The sequence below is a fragment of the Sorghum bicolor genome, chromosome 1, assembly GCF_000003195.3.
Source record: "Sorghum bicolor cultivar BTx623 chromosome 1, Sorghum_bicolor_NCBIv3, whole genome shotgun sequence".
NCBI classification, from domain to species: domain Eukaryota; kingdom Viridiplantae; phylum Streptophyta; class Magnoliopsida; order Poales; family Poaceae; genus Sorghum; species Sorghum bicolor.
In genome coordinates, this window is record NC_012870.2 from 15,765,838 (window position 1) to 15,778,599 (window position 12,762).

Here is a 12,762-nt window from a genome sequence, read left to right on the forward strand (position 1 = left end):
ATATAAAAATATATATCTTGATGAACACACCCTTTGACCGAACCCTAGATTGTCCCAAATGAAAAAGTCATGAATACAAAGTTTGCTACACTCATCAAGTTCTACATTTTGTCTAATGGTCAACTTTTCATTTGGAAAAGTTAGAACCACTGAATTTTGAATTTTCATAGAACTCATAGCCACGCAGCGGTTTCGGAACCCTACATGGTCTCGAATGGAAAAGTCATGAATACCAATATTGTTCCACTCATCAAAATCTACATTTCATATATAGACCATTTTTGCATTTGACAAAGTTTTGGGAAGGTGTAGTTGAAAATCCACAATTGACACATATAGTTTCATATAGTTTGTGTGAGAACTTAGAATTGGTGGGTATTGTTAACTTAGATTTTCTCAAATGGAAAAGTTGTGTATATAAAAAGTTTAGATCTTGAAGATATCTAACAACTTGGTATTCAAAATATTTTCATTTGAAGTAATTTAGTTTGTCATTTGACCATGTTTGACCAAGTTTGACCGAAACCCTTCTTGGATTTTATAGAAATGTAACTAGGATTGGCTCAAAATTATCCAAATGGAAAAATGGACAATATATAAAATATAGATTTTGATGATCTCTAACAACTTTGTATTCAAACTTTTTTCATTTCAAGTCATCAAATGGGCTATTTGACCAAGTTTGACCAAAGTCAAAGCATTGGTTTTTACAAACACACCCTTTGACCGAACCCTAGATTGTCCCAAATGGAAAAGTCATGAATACAAAGTTTGCTACACTCATCAAGTTCTACATTTTGTCTAATGGTCAACTTTTCATTTGGAAAAGTTTGAACCACTGAATTTTGAATTTTCATAGAACTCATAGCCACGCAGCGGTTTCGGAACCCTACATGGTCTCGAATGGAAAAGTCATGAATACTAATATTGTTCCACACATCAAAATCTACATTTCATATATAGACCATTTTTGCATTTGACAAAGTTTTGGGAAGGTGTAGTTGAAAATCCACAATTGACACATATAGTTTCATATAGTTTGTGTGAGAACTTAGAATTGGTGGGTATTGTTAACTTAGATTTTCTCAAATGGAAAAGTTGTGTATATAAAAAGTTTAGATCTTGAAGATATCTAACAACTTGGTATTCAAAATATTTTCATTTGAAGTAATTTAGTTTGTCATTTGACCAAGTTTGACCGAAACCCGTCTTGGATTTTATAGAAATGTAACTAGAATTGGCTCAAAATTATCCAAATGGAAAAATGGACAATATATAAAATATAGATTTTGATGATCTCTAACAACTTTGTATTCAAACTTTTTTCATTTCAAGTCATCAAATGGGCTATTTGACCAAGTTTGACCAAAGTCAAAGCATTGGTTTTTACAAACACACCCTTTGACCGAACCCTAGATTGTCCCAAATGGAAAAGTCAAGCCGACACAACAGTGAACTTCTTCTTGACGTATGACCCTTGGTTATGATCCTGCCGTAACCATGTAGTATCCTCATTGTTTAACAGAATGCTTGGGTCTTTGTTGACTATGAAGGGCGGAATTCGATCATCCCTTTCGTAATCGCCTGACATGTCTGACTTGTCCTCAATTCCGACAATGTTTCTTTTCCCAGAAAGGACAATGTGGCGCTTTGGCTCATTGATGATTGAGTGGTCATCATTTTTTCCTCTCTTTGGTTTCGTAGACATATCTTTGACATAGAACACCTGACTCACGTCTGCAGCAAGGACGAATGGTTCGTCTTTGAACCCACTATTGTTAAGGTCCACGGTTGTCATCCCATACTCCTTGTCGACTGTTACCCCACCTCCGGTCATCTTCACCCATTGGCACCGGAACAAAGGAACTTTAAAATTAGCTGCATAGACTAGTTCCCATATGTCTTCTATGCGTCCATAATATGTTTGCCTGTTCCCATTTGGATCCGTGGCATCCACGCGTACACCACTATTTTGGTTGGTGCTCCTTTTATCTTGGCCAACTGTGTAAAATGTGTTACCATTTATCTCGTACCCTTTGTATGTGAGGACATGCCATGATGGTTGCCTGGCCAACAAATAAAGCTGCTCATCAATGTTTTCATCACCTTGACATTTTTTGCGCAACCAATCGCCAAAAGTTTCCATGTGCTGACGCATTATCCAAGCTTCATTCTTCCCGGGCCACTGGGACCGTAGGTAATCTTTGTGTACCTCAACATATGGTTCCACCAATGAGGAGTTCTGGAGAACTGTGTAGTGTGCTTTATTGAAGTAATCGTTTCCCGTACCAATATATGTTTTCTTCCCAAGTGTTCCCTTTCCGCTGAGTCTGCCCTCGTGTCGAGATTCAGGAATGCCAATTGGGTCAAGGTCTGGAATAAAGTCAACACAGAACTCTATGACCTCCTCTGTTTCGTAGCCCTTGGCAATGCTTCCTTCTGGCCGGGAACGACTATGGACATATTTCTTTAGGACACCCATGAATCTCTCGAAGGGGAACATGTTGTGTAGGAACACAGGACCGAGAATACGAATCTCTTTGACCAGATGAACTAGGAGGTGTGTCATGATATCGAAGAAGGATGGAGGGAACACCAACTCAAAGCTGACGAGACATTGAACGACATCATTCTGCAGAGTAGCTAGTTGCTCTGGATTGATTGCCTTCTGAGAAATTGCATTGAGGAATGCACATAGCTTTACGGTGGCTAGACGTACGTGTGGAGGTAGAATTCCTCTTAAAACGACCCGCAGCAATTGCGTCATTAGAACGTGACAGTCATGGGACTTCAAGTTCAGGAATTTCTTCTCTGGCACATTAATTATTCCCTTGATATTGGAGGAGAATCCAGATGGGACCTTGATGCTGCTAAGACATTCAAACATGCTTTCCTTCTCTTCTTTGCTCAGAGTGTAGCTAGCAGGGCTTAAGTAATGACGTCCATCATCTGTCTTTTCTGGATGCAGGTTGTCTCGTTCTTTCATGCGCTGCAAGTCTTGTCATGCTTCAAGTGAATCCTTAGACTTCCCGTAGACACCCATGAATCCGAGCAAGTTCACACAAAGATTCTTTGTCAGGTGCATCACGTCGATCGCGTTGCGGACCTCTAGGACATTCCAGTAAGGTAGCTCCCAAAATATGCATTTCTTCTTCCACATGGGTACGTGTCCCTTAGCATCCTTGGGAATAGGTTCGCTGCCTCGTCCCTTTCCAAATACCACTTTTATATCCTTGACCATTTCGAGTACATCATCCCCGGTTCGATTGAGAGGTTTGGTCCGGTGGTCTGCCTTGCCTTTAAAATGCTTGCCTTTCTTTCGTACTGGGTGGTTCACAGGAAGAAACCGACGGTGGCCAAGGTACACGACCTTTCGACATTTTTTCAAAAATACACAGTCAAGGTCTTCATAACAATGTGTGCATGCATTATATCCCTTGTTTGACTGGCCTGAAAGATTACTCAGAGCTGGCCAATCATTGATTGTTACAAACAGCAATGCTCGTAGGTCAAAGTGCTCTTGTTTGTACTCATCCCACACGCGAACTCCTGGTTTGCTCCATAAAAGTTGAAGTTCCTCAACTAATGGCCTAAGGTAGACATCTATGTCATTGCCAGGTTGCTTCGGTCCTTGGATAAGCACCGACATCATAATAAACTTCCGCTTCATGCATAGCCATGGAGGAAGGTTGTAGATACATAGAGTAACTGGCCAAGTGCTGTGACTACTGCTCTGCTCACCGAAAGGATTCATACCATCTGTACTTAAGGCGAACCGCAAGTTTCTAGCATCATTTGCAAAATCTGAGAATTCTCTGTCTATCGCTCTCCACTGGGATCCATCGGCAGGGTGTCTTAGCATATTGTCTATCTTACGGTCTTCTTTATGCCACCGCAACAACTTTGCATTGTCCTTATTTCTGAACAGACGTTTTAATCGTGGTATTATAGGAGCATACCACATAACCTTGGCTGGAATTTTCTTCCTATGACGTTCTTCACCCTCAACATCGCCAGGATCATCTCGTCTAATCTTATACCGTGATGCCTTACATACTGGACATGCATCCAAATTCTCGTATTCCTCCCCACGGTAGAGGATGCAGTCATTAGGACATGCGTGTATCTTCTGGATTTCTAATCCCAAAGGGCAGACAACCTGTTTTGCTTCATACGTAGTGGTGGGCAATTCGTTGCCTTTCGGAAGCATCTTTTTTATGATCTTCAATAACTGCCCAAATGCCTTGTCAGATGTACCATTCTTTGCCTTCCATTGCAGCAATTCTAGTGTGGTACCCAGCTTTTTTTGCCCCTCTTCAGCGGTGGGATATAGCGATTTCCTGTGGTCCTCTAGCATGCGCTCGAACTTGGCTTTCTCTTTATCACTTTCACATTCTCTTTGTGCATCACGGATGGCATCACCAAAAGCATCATCGCCCCGATCATCTTCTGCCGCCACCTCTTCTTCATTATCTCCCCCCATTGCAACATCATTGAAGCCACCGTACTGAGCAATAATATTGGCATGGTCCAATTCTTCTTCTTCTTCTTCTTCTTCACCTTCATCCATTATAATCCCGCTTTCTCCATGTTTGGTCCAACAAATATAGTTTGGTACGAAACCAGACTTTAATAAGTGTGAATGAAGAGTTCTTGAGTTAGAATATTCCGTCAAATTCTTGCACACGGCGCATGGACAGCACATGAAACCGTCCCTCTTATTTGACTCGGCCACACTTAAGAAATAGTGCACGCCATTAATGAACTCTTCGGAGCGCCGATCGGCATTATACATCCAATTACGTGTTACCATCTGCATTAAAGATAACATATATATTATGAAAACCATGCACACATATAGTTTCTCATCTTATTGCACAACATGTCTAAGATACATAGTTGATTAATTTAGAAAAGCTTGGCTACAACAAATACAATCGCAACTAGCATTAAAAAAACAAAACTAAAATGCACTTAAGCAACATAATTAGTTCGCGTCCGATCCCAACTATAATAGATAGATCATTCGCTTGATCAACATCATTGAACTTCTTTCGTCGGCTCACTGCCTCACCACCTTCAGCCTCAACCACCTGTGCAAAAGATTTCTTAATGTGTTCAATGTATTCTTCCTCCCAGTACCAACCTGTACATCCGCCGGTACCGTCCCACTGAAATTAAAAGAGAGAATCAAAAGTTTAATTAATATCATTTAAAAAAATATGCACATATATAAGCAAATGTCTGGAAATAACTCACATTACGATCTGGACACTTGTAGAATATACGACCCTTGTTTACTCCCTCTTTCGACACTTTGTACTCCATCAAAATCTTCTGCCCACACTTGCCACAAGTAATGAGAGGGAGTTCCGGACGGTATCGCTTTTGAACCCGTTGAGAGACGGAAGACCCGGTCACGGTTGCCATCTACTATCCATACTCAATTTTAAAACAATTATAAATTCCACATTTACTAGTAAACATGTATGATACAATGGACATTATATGTAGTAATAAAAATAAATCAAGTGATATTAACAAACCAATTAATTTGAACTATCCTACTTTCTATGATCATAAAAATATACTATAATTCATTCTTGCAAAATATATTAAAACTAGGTCAACCATGAAATATGATATATATATATATGGATACTAATTCATGTGAATGATTCAAAATAACAAAGTGGATTTGAGCTAAAAAATGATGGGAACATCACAAGCCAAAAACAACATGAAAAAGACAAGAAAGGCTGAAGTTAGTCACCTCTAAGCGCGAAGAGACGATGACGGAGTCGAAGAAGATCAACGATGGGCGTTGGAGATGAAGAACAAATGAAGAACAAGCAAGAAGAAGCTCCAAGAACAACAATGGTGCTCTCGGTTTCAAATGGGCAGAGGGGAGGAGGGAGCCGGCCTATAAACCGGACCTTTAGCACCGGTTCAGAGCAAAAACCGGTGCTAAAGGGTTTGCCTCGGCCCGTGGCTCTGGCCGGTGCTAAAGGGACCCCTTTAGCACCGGTTCTTGTTAAAAACCGGTGCTAAAGGGTCCCTGCCCCGACAGCACATGTCAGTAGCCGTTGGGCAGGACCCTTTAGCACCGGTTTGTAACACGAACCGGTGCTAAAGGGGTCTTTAACCCCGGGCCGCAAAAAGGCCGAGGTTTTTGGCCATTTTGGGCATCGACCAATGCCTCATTCTGTAGTAGTGGGTGCTGCCCACCACAAAGCACCAAAGAAAGCATCGAGAGTGATAATGTTTTGCAAAGAAGTTCAACGTCTCACCAAAGAACTCTGGTGAGTTAAGGGATTAAAGCACCATAAAATATTTAACAGAGAGTATAAGCACCAGAGTAGTCTGGTGTACAAGCACTAGAGAAATGGCTAGTTTGGTGATGCTTAGAAGAAACCCGAGAGCACAAAGTGCTCACCGGAAAAGAGCAACAGAGAAAGGGTGACCCAATGCTCAACGATGTTCAAAATCCAATTGCTAGTCTTTTGAAAGGCACTAGATTTCTTTGGTGACCTGACCAGAATTTTTGGTGAGTGCATAGATGAAGCACCGTGCAGGCAACCAGAGGGGGGTGGGCCTAATCCAATTTAAATCTATTTCAACTATAGTCCCAATTTAACCCCAAAGCGCTCGCAAACTCGAACTCTCCAAAATTATGAGCATGCTACCCACTATTAAAAGCTAAATGCAGTCAAACCAGTGTCAGCTATTTGAGCCTCATGAACCCCTGGTTACACTCGTTGAGTACGATATGTGTTCACTCTTGCAATTTCCCAACACCCCAGGTTATGCAAGTGATGATGTTTGGAATGAGGACTACCGTTATGAGTACTAGGCTTGAAGTCAACCAGTCAGCAGTGTCCCTGTGTGGTGCTTCCGTCGAGAGCGTTGTTTATTTCTATTATTATGATTGTATAAGACTATGTGATTTATTATGTTCCGCTATGTAATAAACACTGCAATGGTACATTTGAGATTTGTCTACTTATGTGTGCGACTGTTTCTGGGGCACATATGAGTCTTTTATGCATCCTATTTTGTTCTTAAAATATGGGTGTGACATGTAGTATAGGGATGGCCTTTCCTGCCAATTGGATTAAATGTGTGGAAAACATTTTGTCAAATATGAAAACTTCAAAATGTCTCTCTCTCTCTCTCTCATTTTGATTTGATTGCTAACCACTTGCAAAGTGTTATCAATGAAGGCTCTAGGCAAGGACTTTTGTGTCCTCCCTTGGCCTCCAATTAGCCAACTGTCTCATATAGTAAAATGACTTCCTAATTATACAATACGTAGATGATACATTCCTAATTAATATTACCGAAAGAGATCCAGTTATTCCTAATTAACATTTATCTCTTTCCACGGGACTGAAAGTAATTACAAGAAGGCCAACCATATTCCTAAAGCTTCCTTTTACTTATCTGGCTTTACCGCATATATATGTAGATGCTCTCGCCTGATCATGATCAGTTTGGTGGGTCAACGGTGGTCACTGCCGTTGTGACAGTGGTGTGGGTGTGTGGGGTGCGGGTTTAAAAAAATTTTCAACAATACAATACAATTCCCGGAAAAATTAAAAGGCGGACAAACTAAATTAAGGGCTCATTCGATTGATCCAGTTTGGGTCCCTGAAATAATTCTAGATAGATTTGCTTCACTAATTTGCATAGTTTAGATAAGCTGGAATAGTTTCCGGGCCAAAACCATGGCAACCGAACGCAGCCTAAGTGTGTGCATGATTTGTGGGAAAAATGGCATTGTGCACACTTTTATTGAAGAGATTAGCATTGAGACATGCAAGATAGCCTTCTTTGCAAGGTAATAATGCTCGGAAAGAAAGAAAGAAAGGGTTATTTTCTTTGTTTTTTATTCCACCCTTATGTACCCTTCTTTGCATTATTTTTCTAAAGGTTGTTCAACCTCATATCACCTAGCACAAGTCATGGGCTTCTTCAAGGAAAGAAAGTCTCATGGAAACGTTTTCAACAAAATAAGAACCATACAGAATAGATTTCTTGATTTTTTTTAGGAAAACTTTTTATTTTATGTTTGTTCTTTTATCCTAAAGATAGGGTGTATTATGAAATGCATGTTTGCTGTCTAGCTTTGCTTCTGCTCATTTTTTTCTATATAATTTGAAACTACTGCAAGAAAATTTAGACATGCCTTGGACGAAGTCGAAACTGCCATGTAAAGCACCTGAGAATTTCAACCTTATTTACTGGAACAACTTATATTATTACTAGGTGAATTCTCCGCGCGTTGCTGCGGAATTTTTTTAAAATAAATCATTATATATATAGCACTACTATGCGGTATTTAGTCTATTATGTATGTACACATATAAATTTGACTTGCATGTATTTTATTGTATTAGATCTAGTAAAAAATTGCTAAGCTAATAAAACAAAACTAATATTTTGTTACATTATAGAGAAATTAATTGGTGATGAAACAAATAATGTATGTACATGACTTGTATGTGAATATATTAAAGATTTAAAGTATTTCACATGATATAGATGATATAGTTATTTTTTATAATTAATATGGAATGACATGAACTTAGTGGAGAATGATGTGGACATATTGCATGAAGAGATAAAATATTTAGTGGATCACTTAGTGGAGAATGATGTGGACACCTTGCATGAAGAGAGAATTCATCTAGTGGGGTTTAGCTTTATAAGAGTTATAGATTACCTGTAGGTTTTGGAAAGTGACTTTAGAATTGGACGCAATTTGATTAGCCTTGTAGTAGGTTCAATTTTTTGTAACTGTGTGATGTCACCCAAGAATTTGTATGCATCTGCACAGCTAGTAATACTAATGACACAAGTGTTAGAAGTTTGTGGAGAAACTCAAAATCCAAGGTTAATGGAAACTCCTTATATATACTCCATCTGCCTAAGATATAAAGTGTAACTACTTTTTATTCAAGTAACATAATATAAGTGAAGGACTGAAAACGGCGACTAGAGGGGGGTGAATTATGGGAGCCTCAAATTTCTTTCAAAACTTTTGGTCCTTGGCTCGCAAACAACTCAAAACAAACACTCACCAAAGACGTGAGATACATGTGCTAACTAGTAGCAAGATACCACACATGAAGTCTTAGGCACACCCAAAAGTACTCGAGCATTGAAAGAACAAACCTCCAAATAAACGGATCGAATTGCACAAACTGGAGGTGGCGGACTGTCCGCTACAGTACCTCGGACAGTCTGCTACAGTCCCGCTACAGTGTCGGACTGACTTTTTATATTAATGTTCTTATATAATTTTGAAATGAGTTGGAAAGGTTTTATAGAAAGATATCACCTCCACTGTCTACTAAGTTTTAAGGAGATCGTACCTTTGCCCCAAAGATCTTACTTTTCCTCAGGGGTTATCATAGATTTAAGCATTCACTCTCGAAAATATTATTCATGCCAAGCACGGTGGGCGCCAATGTTGGGAAATAGGGATCCCAACAGAGAGTGAGGATGGGGGCAAGCTTGCTGCAGCTCGACACTTGAGGGTCGGATGCTTCGCTCGAGGGCGAAGGTCTTCGACTAGCAGAGGTTCATATATCGAGATGCGACTTGCACGTTTATTGAGACAATGATTAGGGTTTCAAGTCACTCAAAAACCCTCTCCTCGGGACTGAGCTCTCCTTTTATAGAGTACGGTTACAATATGTTTACAGTACATAAATGCCCCTATAACAACTACGGCATATGCCGGAATATTCCACTCCCCTACATGTACTCTCGGGGGCACTCAGGTCTTTTATTTCTACAGCCTCTTTGGCTAATGGCCCTTGCCAAATCTAGCATCTTGTCCCACGAAGAGGTCCGGCTTACAATCCATGTGTAGTCTTCGTAGGGAAACGGTCTTCGTAGAGGCTTTTCTGCCGCAGTCCATGAGGCAAAGGCTTGTGTCGGCTGTTTCACTGGTGTCGACATCACTCGTTGTGCAAAGGCTTCTTTGCCATGGTGTGAAGGCTCCTGTCGGTTGTTTCGCCGCTATCGACACCATCGATGATGCAGAGGCTTCTTTGCAGCCATCCTTGGCGCGCAGACTCCTCTTGGCTGTTTCACCGATGTTGTCGTCATCCTTGACGCAAAGGCTTCTTTGCGGCCATCGTTGGTGCGAACACACATGTCGGCTATTTCGCCATCTCTTTGTGCTTCATAGTGCAAAGGCTTGTTTGTCGCCGTTCTCGATGCGAAGACTTTGCCATCTTTGTTGTCTTGACGCGAAGACTTGAGTTGGCACCCTTTATGGTGCAGAGACCACCTGCCGTCTCTCTTGGTGCGAAGCCTCCACTTGGGATTCTTCTGACCGATCTTCATAGTCCCTAGACCTTTGAATCTTCATCATAGCCTTTGACTGATCTTCATAGTGCTTCAACCCTGGTCTTTCATCATGGTCTTCGACTTATCTTCATAGAGCCTGTAACATAGCGGCCCAAGGTTTAATAGGATTAATAGGATACTCATACCAATAAGTTACAACTTTTTTTGGAAGCCTATCTCTAAAGAACTCTAAAGTTAAGTGTGCTTGGCTTGGAGAAATTTAGGAATGGGTGACCGACAGAGAAGTCCTTCTCAGGTGCGCACGAGTGAGGACAAAGTATGCAGAAAAGACTGCTGTTAGTCTGTGAGGAAGCTACCACATGTAAGCGGGCCCAACCTCGTGGAGGTGGGACGTTACAGAATAGTATCAAAGCCGACCTTCATCATAAACTTTGACTGATCTTCATAGTGCTTCAACCTCTGGTCTTTCATCACAGTCTTCAACTTACCTTCATGAAGTCTCTTCAGGGGGAAGTTGGCCCATATTGCATATAGGCTCCCCCAACAGTGGCCACTTCGTTTTGGTACATGGGGAAGAGAAAGGTTTAGGGTTTACTCGTGGGCTAAGACAAAAGGAGCTGAATGTAAGCGGACGAGCTAGGTGGGGGCCATTTACTTTTGGCGTCAGATAGATTGACGGTATATTTGGTTTTAGTGTCAGACAATTAAACATTAAATATGAGTACCTATGGTGTGAAACAGTGGATCCTTAAATAAGGATTTAGCATCAAATAGTCTCTTAGTTATCTTTAGCGTTGGATCATCTATCGATAAAAAGAATAGCGTCAGATGTCTGACATGATGCGGTGTTGTTGTTAGTGGCAATGGGTATTCCCACTAGAATCGAGGTATGGCAAGAGCCATACCTTACCATATTGGATCCTCCCAGTGGCGGATCCAGAAACGGACCAAGAGGGGGACTAAATAACATAGCTAAAAAAAAATTTCTCGCCCAATCCAGTATACTAATAGATATAGCTAAGATTGATAATTCAATATTGATTCAAAGTGCTCAAAAGCAAAGATTTATAAAATAAACATAGAAAAATACCAAATACATAGAGTTTTTGCTAAAAAAAACTGTTAAAAAATTTTTGAGTCCAAGAGCCTCTATGTTCGTCTTCATTGTCCATAGTCCATCAACTTGAACTCCTCACTTGCACTCGACCATTGTGGCACATTTAATACCTGCATATTGACCCGTCTCTATAGTAAAAAGCCTTCAGTATCTAAAACTCATTTTTAGTAGTGCTTCTTGCCATTGTACACAAGTGCTTGCGTCCCTCGGTCCAAGTCTATATGTTCGTTCTTCAGTGTCGTCCATGGTCCATCAGCCAGCGGAACTCCTTACTTAACCTTTTGTCATCATAGTCCACCTCTATGACACACTTAACACCTGCACATGAAAGTCAAGAGACATGTTGCACCACCACCACTTCACCTCGGGTTATATATCATCCATGACGATCACTCATGATACACAATGACAAGGGCACATCTCAACCTTGTTATCTTAAATTTAGAAGAATTGGAGTAACAATAACAGTAAGCAAGGTTGTGAGTCTGAATAACTTTGATCAGATCTGTTGCATCCGTCTGAAACCGGTCGTCTGAAATCGCTTTGTCGGTCCTATCGTCTGAAATCGCTTGGTCGCCTGAGCAATTTCTGCAAAACGATCGAAGCAGCAGGTTTCTTGTGTCCCCTTGTGCTCGCGTGTGAACCCGGTGACTCGAAGAAGCAAAGCGACAAAGCGATTCGGTAATGCAACGCTGCCATGCGTGTCACAATCGAGATCGCAAGTGAAGCAGCTGCGGACGGACGCGCGCGATCGAACTGGGCAGGCCTCAACTGAGCTTTACGCTTCCGGCGACTTCGCTGGTGGCGAATTCTACGCGGACAAAGCAGATGCTAATGCCAAAACTAATTAAAAGCGCCTACCGCGACAGTTCACATTTTGACTGCCACATACCTCTAGCTTGGACCTGTTTTACTCCAGCGAGTGACAACGGCAGTGATGTATATATATTGCATCCAGTGACAACGGCAACGATTTGTCAAAGATTCAACGCAGCAGGAGATAAAAACCAATCCGACCAGCGGGCCGCCCCTCGATCTGCGACAGTACGTATATTGCATACATGGAAAACTGACTGCCACAGGAATGGTGAAGTAGCTACTGACGAAACTGCCGGCCGGGTAGGTATGGATGATGATGCATTCTGTGACGACCCATAACTAACCGGAAAAAGGCTGAGGTCTTGTTTAGTTCACTTCAAAAACCAAAAACTTTTAAGATTTTCTGTCGCACCGAATTTTGCGGCATGCATATAGCATTAAATATAGATAAAAACAAAAACAAGCAAAAACAAGTTACACAGTTTGTCTGTAAATCACGAGAC